Source organism: Brachyistius frenatus, unplaced genomic scaffold (genome assembly GCF_029030835.1).
Source record: "Brachyistius frenatus isolate BFR_SWC_R1_liver_20210118 unplaced genomic scaffold, ASM2903083v1 Contig_2, whole genome shotgun sequence".
NCBI lineage: Eukaryota > Metazoa > Chordata > Actinopteri > Embiotocidae > Brachyistius > Brachyistius frenatus.
Window position 1 is genome coordinate 11605278 of NW_027210601.1, and position 7223 is coordinate 11612500.

The 7223-nt window shown below is 43.2% G+C and overlaps 1 protein-coding gene across 1 annotated transcript in view; it reads left to right on the forward strand.

The window, feature by feature from the left end:
* The window catches only part of dlgap3 (discs, large (Drosophila) homolog-associated protein 3), a 132626-nt gene that overhangs the window by 43860 nt on the left and 81543 nt on the right, over positions 1-7223 (forward strand). Inside the window, exon 2 of the mRNA XM_069699209.1 lies at positions 241-312. The gene's annotated coding sequence lies outside the window, so the exon portion shown is untranslated. The remainder of the gene's footprint in view (positions 1-240; positions 313-7223) is intronic.

Below are 7223 nucleotides of genomic sequence, written 5' to 3' on the forward strand. Positions count from 1 at the left end.
CTGACAGCAAGAAGGTTCTGGGTTCAAACCTTGGCTGAGGCATTTCTTTGTGGAGTTTGCATGTTCTCCATGTGCCTGCGCGGGTTTTCTCTGGGTACTCTGGCTTCCTCCCACCGTCCAAAGACATGCATGTTAAGTTCATTTATGATTCTGAATTTCCCTGTGGGTGTGAATGTGGGCATTAATTGTCTGTCTTTTTGTTCTGGCCCTGTGACGGCGACCTGTCTGGGGTGAACCCAGTCTACGTCCAAAGTCAGCTTGGATAGGCTACCAGCCCCGTCCATGACCCTGTTCGGGATAAAGCGGGTACAGGTAATTGAAGGAAGTTAATTTTCTGTAAAACATTTTACATTCTAATGAAATGTAATTTCACAGAACATAAACATTCATTTTTGGCCCTCAGGAAAACAAATTGCATCTCTGGTATATAATGTGAGGACTAAAAAACTTTACATTGAAATGCGAGAACAAGTGTGAACAATTCATGCCTTTTAATTTTTGCTTAATTAGCTACACAATCTGCCAGTATCTAATGAAAGACCTTAAAAAGGGAGATGAGAGTAGTAGATCTGTCGCTGTCATCGCTGTAAACTGCTTATGTGCAGTGCGTGAATGGAAAGCTTGACAGGCGTAGCAACAGGGAGAGGGGGCATAACACTACAGAGGGTCAGGAACTTGAAGAATATGTGCTATGAGTTTCCGCAAACATTAGAATTGCACTGCTTTACTCTCTGTCTGTTAACAGGGTGAGTACAACCCACACCTCCAGAGGATATCTGGGCTGTAGGTCTGGAGAGGTAACAGGACGTTTCTGAACAATGGTTTGGAAACATGGCAGGTGGGAAATCCTCAAAAGCCTCTGTTGCACAGGCCTGTTAGCATGCACATTTAACCAGCTGTTCGCTGTAGGTTGACAGAAGGTATGTGACATAAGAAACTGGGAACATCTTGTGTTATCTTTTACGCTGACATCCAAACAAGAACCGTGAAGACACTCCGTCTTCACAGAAGCCAGACGTTTAAGCTCACTACTACTTGTTAGTGTAAGCAGATGGTTGAGAAAAAAAAAAGGCTTAACGAGGTTTGAGATGGATAATTGCAGAAAACATGCATCTAGCATCTCTGAATAGCATCTTTACAACACCCTCAACAAAACCAGCAGTGCCTCAAAGCTCCATCGAGGCTAATTGTTAAATTCAAAAATAACATCGAGCTTAAATATTTTAATTGCAGGAAATGTTGATAAAACCTGATTTTACATAAAAATGTGCTGGGAATTGAGGGTTAAGCTATCTCAGACTAAACAAAGGAGATTTAACCATCAGTGGAGCGATGGAAGGTGGAAGAGCACAGCTTTATTCAGGGGAAGGAGAAGAAAGGAACCACACAGAGAGAGATAGCTGGAGAAGCTATAAGCAAAAGTCGAACGGGGAGGCAGACTTAGCAGAGCAGATGGTTTCAGCGTTTTTGCCCGAGGGGCTCCATACTCCCAGAAATGACTACAAGGAAGGAGAGAGAGACAGAGAGAGATGATGAGTTGAAACGCTAACTACACATCTGCCCTTCCTCTCCTGCAGTGCTTCAGAAGTGTAGAGAGAGCAGCATAGAGAATAGTGGAGGAGTTTTGACAGGCATCACCAACACTGTGCCGCAGTGTTCACAGCAATCACAGTTGACACATGGCAGCCGTCATCTCATGATGTGTTTTATCAATGAGCTTTCTGCATACATTTTGCTGAACCTATTGGATACTCTCCTTTTCCTGTCAACAGATGTGCGGTGACTTTTAGATGCATGCATGTATATTTTAAAAGATCTAGTTCGACGTTTACGGGATCAGTTCAACCCCGATCCCAAAATCCTGCAGGACCAAGTTTGACAGACAATTTCCTTCATGAAAAACACACACACACACACACACACACACACACACACACACACACACACACACACACACACACACACACACACACACACACACACACACACACACACACACACAGAGTCACCTATACGGTGCCGGGCTAAATGAATGGTGAATGATAGATGAGTGCAAGGCTTGGTAGTGTTGCCATCTGTTCCGACATAAGACAGAGAGAGTGGAGGCCTCGCGGTTCATTGAGCTTCAGGTCCATCACAGCATTCAGCTCACCTACTGTACACGCTCCACTGGCACCTGGAAGGATCTGTGTGTGTGTGTGTGTGTGTGTGTGTGTGTGTGCGTGTGTGTGTGCGTGTGTGCGTGTGTGTGTGTGTGTGCAAGAGAGAGTCTGCTTTATAAGACAGAGAATATAGAGAATGATCATCATGTCAAATATGGTAATATGTAGTTCATTTTTTTGCAGCAGAATCTCGACCCACAAGTTGATCCAAAGTCAATTGGCTGTGACTTCTCTCATTGAGAATCCCTCAGCGTCGCACCGCCACACAGTCAATTTTCTCAGACCCTCCCCCATCACTGTTGGCGCCTCCTCGTGTACATATGCGCCCTAACTGCCTCTCCGTCTCTATTGCAGGCGCCCTGCTATTTGCTCTTTACACCACGATAGCCACTCTGGACACAATTGCCATCGATCGCTTCATTTCTACGTTTTTGGTCCCATTTCTGAGGCGTCACAGGTTCTGGTCTGGCATGTGCCAGTTGAAGGAGAAAAGTGTGATGGGAAACACGATGGTGTAAAATACAGAGTGAAATTTGGTCCATTGTTACTTTGCTGATCTGTATTGTCCAACACGTTTGATTCACCTCGCACACAATATGACACGATGACAGTGTGAACAGCCACTCCATTGCAAACTAACCAACAACACCACAAACACAAACACAAAAACAACCTAGCAAAGTCATAAACAGTGTAACAGTGTCATTGTGAGTGCTTTGTCTGTTGTTATAGTGTTTTCACTCTCTCTCTCTTACTCCTTCCTCCTCCTCCTCCTCCTCGTGATGACTGGAAGGTTATCGGAGGAGTGTCATACCCAAAAGCTAGCAGACAGCTTTGCCCTTTACAACAAAGTATCGGTGCTAATTAGAGACTATGAGTATGTCACTGGACTTAAATATGTCTCTGTGACTACTCAGGCATGGCTTTATGAGCCTCTCACATTCAAACACAGGAGTGTGTTTGTTCCACTCATCATCTCAATGGGATCTTTGAGATCTGGTCCTGGGTGTTATGAGGCCACCTCTCCGGGCGGCCCACACATGACCTGAACATGTCTTTTATTCATCTTGCAGGAATGTCTCATTTGTTTGTTTTTTTGTGTGTTTTTTTTATCCATGTTTTCTTTTCCCACAACTCTACATTGTACTTTGCACATGACCGACATGCCCTTTTTTTTTTTATTTTTATTTCAGAAGAGACTTTGTCGTGACTTCTTAGCTGTAGAGCGTCATCTGTTTGCTTCGTACGTCCTTCAAAGGAATTGGAAGAGTTGCACAGACTCGTCTGTCCTTCATAATTTTCTGCACGGACAACGGACTGTCCTCTGAGCCCCGGACCTCCGTTCACTGTTGCCACCTTCCGCCAGGCGTTCCCTTCTCAAGCAGCACGTACGGTAGGCCGACAATATGTAGTTTACAGCGATAGTGGCGGCAGATTACTTTCATTTCTTTGTCATTTTTTTTTTTTTACAGAATGGGACCTCAGTAGGTGAATGTCAGTGTTGCTGGTTGAAAGAACAACCAATTAGCTTAACTAGCCACCTAATTAAGCGAACAACCTCTTTGCTAAATTAGCCAGCTCATGAAGCAAACCGGTAAGGGATCTCGAATGTGCACTTGATAGCCGCGTACCTTCTCAGATGGAATCTGTATGTCTAAGTTAACACCATTTTTTTCCACTATCAGCCTACCTACTTTTTCAATTCAGTTTAATATTACAAAAGAAAAGGCTTCTGAATGCTGACTAACCAGTGTTAAGCCACTATAACACAACCTCAACGAATACTGACTAAGCTGGAGGCTAAACTTCACCAAACCCAGTGATAAGGCTACTACATTACAATGTTGGAAAGTAAGTCATGTAAACTGATGCAGTGAATATGATAATCAGGAATGTAATTTGTGATCCAAACAAGTTAATGTCACTAATGAGGTACTCCTTGGCCTTTCAGAAGGGCCCTGTTGCTCTTGTAGTTTTGGGTTTTTGGAAAAGCCAGCAAACAAGACACCATTCAAACTCTTTGAAGAGAGAGTATCACTCACTGCTGGGTACATTTGCTAAGCTGCGTACCTGCTGTATTTAAGTCTAGGAGCTTAAAAAAAACATCATGTGCACTTTCTGTGTGAAGGTGGAAATGCTTTGACTTATTAATCACTTGAAATCCACACTGTAAATGACAGCAAGCTGCATATCCCCATTAGCTACCAAGCTTAATTCAAGGGAGGAGAGGTGAAAGCACAAATGCAAACCACTTTAAATCTAGAAGTGCACAATTGCAAAATGTACTCAAACACAAAACGTATAAAACACATTCCAAGTGTTGTAATGTACTGTTTGGTGCACCCAATTTCGCATGAAGTGCTTCGTCTATTTCAGTTTCACCTTTATGGATTGATATGAGAGCTTTTCCACTGTTGAGAGTCTCCAGACTGAAAGCACAGAATCACTAGTGGCTACAACATTGTATGCTGTTGTACTGAGGCTGCAACCGAAGTGCTGTGAGTGTGTAACAATACGTGACAAAAATGGAGGACATTTTGTTGAGAGGGAGGTGTTGGGAGGGGGGGGCAACACTTTACAATACAGTTCGCTCAGCAGTGCCAAGTCCATCACTTTTGGCGTGGATTTCTCTTTAAGAGAGGGCTTGATCCCATTATGACAGGATTGTGTCCAGGTTTAGAGAGAAATATCTTCAAGTGGCAGCCAGGGCACTTCAAGATGAAATCTGTCTCATTGGATTCCAGTTCATAGTGTCTGACAGCATCCATAGTTGCCACCGAATGCGTCGTGGCTGAATGATAACAATCCCCTATTTTTTTTTTTATTTTTTTTTTTAAAGGGTGTGATGCGGCACCCTGAGTGAGGACTTAGGATGGCATTTTAGGGGGCTCACTCCCTCACTGTCTTGTACTTTTCCAGGTAAACAGACTGGAACTGTAGTGCGTGCTCACCGAATGGGAGGCAGATTGTCACTTCATCACATTCCCGCTCTTTGAGGGTTGCTGCCGTGAAATTTCGTGTGAACCCGTCTCATCAGGCGCAACCCTGTCTCAGCTTGAAACGTGCACTTGTGAAGATGCTAAGCTATAGAAAAAAAAAATCAAGATATAAAAGCAACAGGCAAGAGCTGATGAGGGGTTGAGTCTGCAACGAGAATAAGAAACTACTCGTATACCAGGCATCAGCTTAGATTTAAAAGAGATAATTAATTAGAGGACGGCTGCATACAGTTTATCGTGTGAAATGGTTTTGCAGTACATGATTTGAGGAACACGCTGTCATTTTGGTAGCGAACTGTTCCAGAAGAAGTTTAGCCAGCACGGGAGGAATGCATGAATTTCAGGCAAGCAGCAACTTGCGCATATTCACACAGCGGACAGAGGACTGAGATCAGGTCTGAGAACTCTCATCGGCCAAACATACATATTGTATTTGGTTAGGGAACATTATTAGGGATAATTTTCATATCCAAAAACGATTCGAACCCAAACTAAAATACAGATTGTCTACACACATCTGTCACACATTTAACCACACACACATGCAATGATAATGCAGGCCAACATGCATAGCTATGAAAATATTGGCCTTCAGTATATTGACAGAGACAGTCGAGGATGAAAAATTGATTAGTGAAATGCCGCATGTCATCATATTGGAAATCTAAAGCGTTTCAGCATGTGATTGTGCGTGCGTGTGTGTGTGTGTGTGTGTGTGTGTGTGTGTGTGTGTGTGTGTGAGTGACACATGGAGAGGGAATGAGATATGTGTGTGTGTGTGTGTGTGTGTGTGTGTGTGTGTGTGTGTGTGTGTGTGTGTGTGTGTGTGTGTGTGTGTGTGTGTGTGTGTGTGTGTGTGTGTGTGTGTGTGTGTGTGTGTGTGTGTGTGTGTGTGTGTGTGTGTGTGAGTGTGAGAGAGAACACTTCCCGGTGTGCCGTCACTTTGTTCCCGTGGAGATGCTGACAGTTTGTGGATGTTCTAGCCCTGTTTAATGAGCAGATCTCAGGATTAACACAGGATAATAATGAGAAACAGTAATATAGAGTGCTAAAACAGTTGTTCAAATAGTTCGGCTGCACATGAGACTGGCTCGTGTTTTCCATGACCTGCTTGTGGTCCAAAAGGCACGATGAGCAGATCAGAATCATTTCCATCTGGCTTCACCTGCTAGTTACGACATCAATTTTAATTCCTTATTAATAGACTGATTTACCACAATTGTTTAGCTTAGCTTAGCATAAAGACAGAAAGCAGCTCAGTCTAAGATCAAAACCCTGAAAACCACAACCTCCAATGCTGACAAATTAACTCATTATATCTCATTTCCTTAAATGTCTCACAAAAATAATATCCAGTACCACATTTTGCAGTTTTAGATGGCGATCTTGCTGTAATGGGCAAAAGAGACTTCGTGGAGTCTTGATGTCACTGTGGGTTTCCGCGAGATTCCCAGTCTCTTTGATTATCTAAGCATTAACAGCCAAGTGTGACGGGATCATCCAATCTAATCTAATATCCTGTCCCTCCAGATGTCTGATATGAGTTGCTTAAAGAAAAATAAAGAGGAGAAACAGAACCAAACACAAACTCGGAGATACAATAACATGCTTTCCATGTCAGATAGACACATTTGCACGCTTCAATAGCCTCCCTCTACTAGACTGTTGCTCACAGCTCCAGTATCCTTCACTGTGATTAAAGTGTGGAAAGCCTGTTCACATTAACGCTTGCACAGCCTCTCTGAAGGGCGGACCAAACAGTGACCAGTGTCAGTGGCTAAGTGCAATGACATTTAAGTTAAGAATTGTTTTCTAAATGTAGTTGAGTTTCGACACATACGTTGGTCAATACTGATTGGTTAAAAGCTGCTCCAATAGTTTCAAAATTAACCCAAGGTCTACTTTCACTAGGATGCAGTGAACTGGTAACACCAGGCCGAGGCTAAAGCCTTCAGATCAGAATGAGAACGTGTTTTCATCGCTCACATCTTTCCACCCCAACTGATTTAATGAAGAACACAAAACAACAAACAAAGGCAATAGGCTTCATATTACTCTGCTT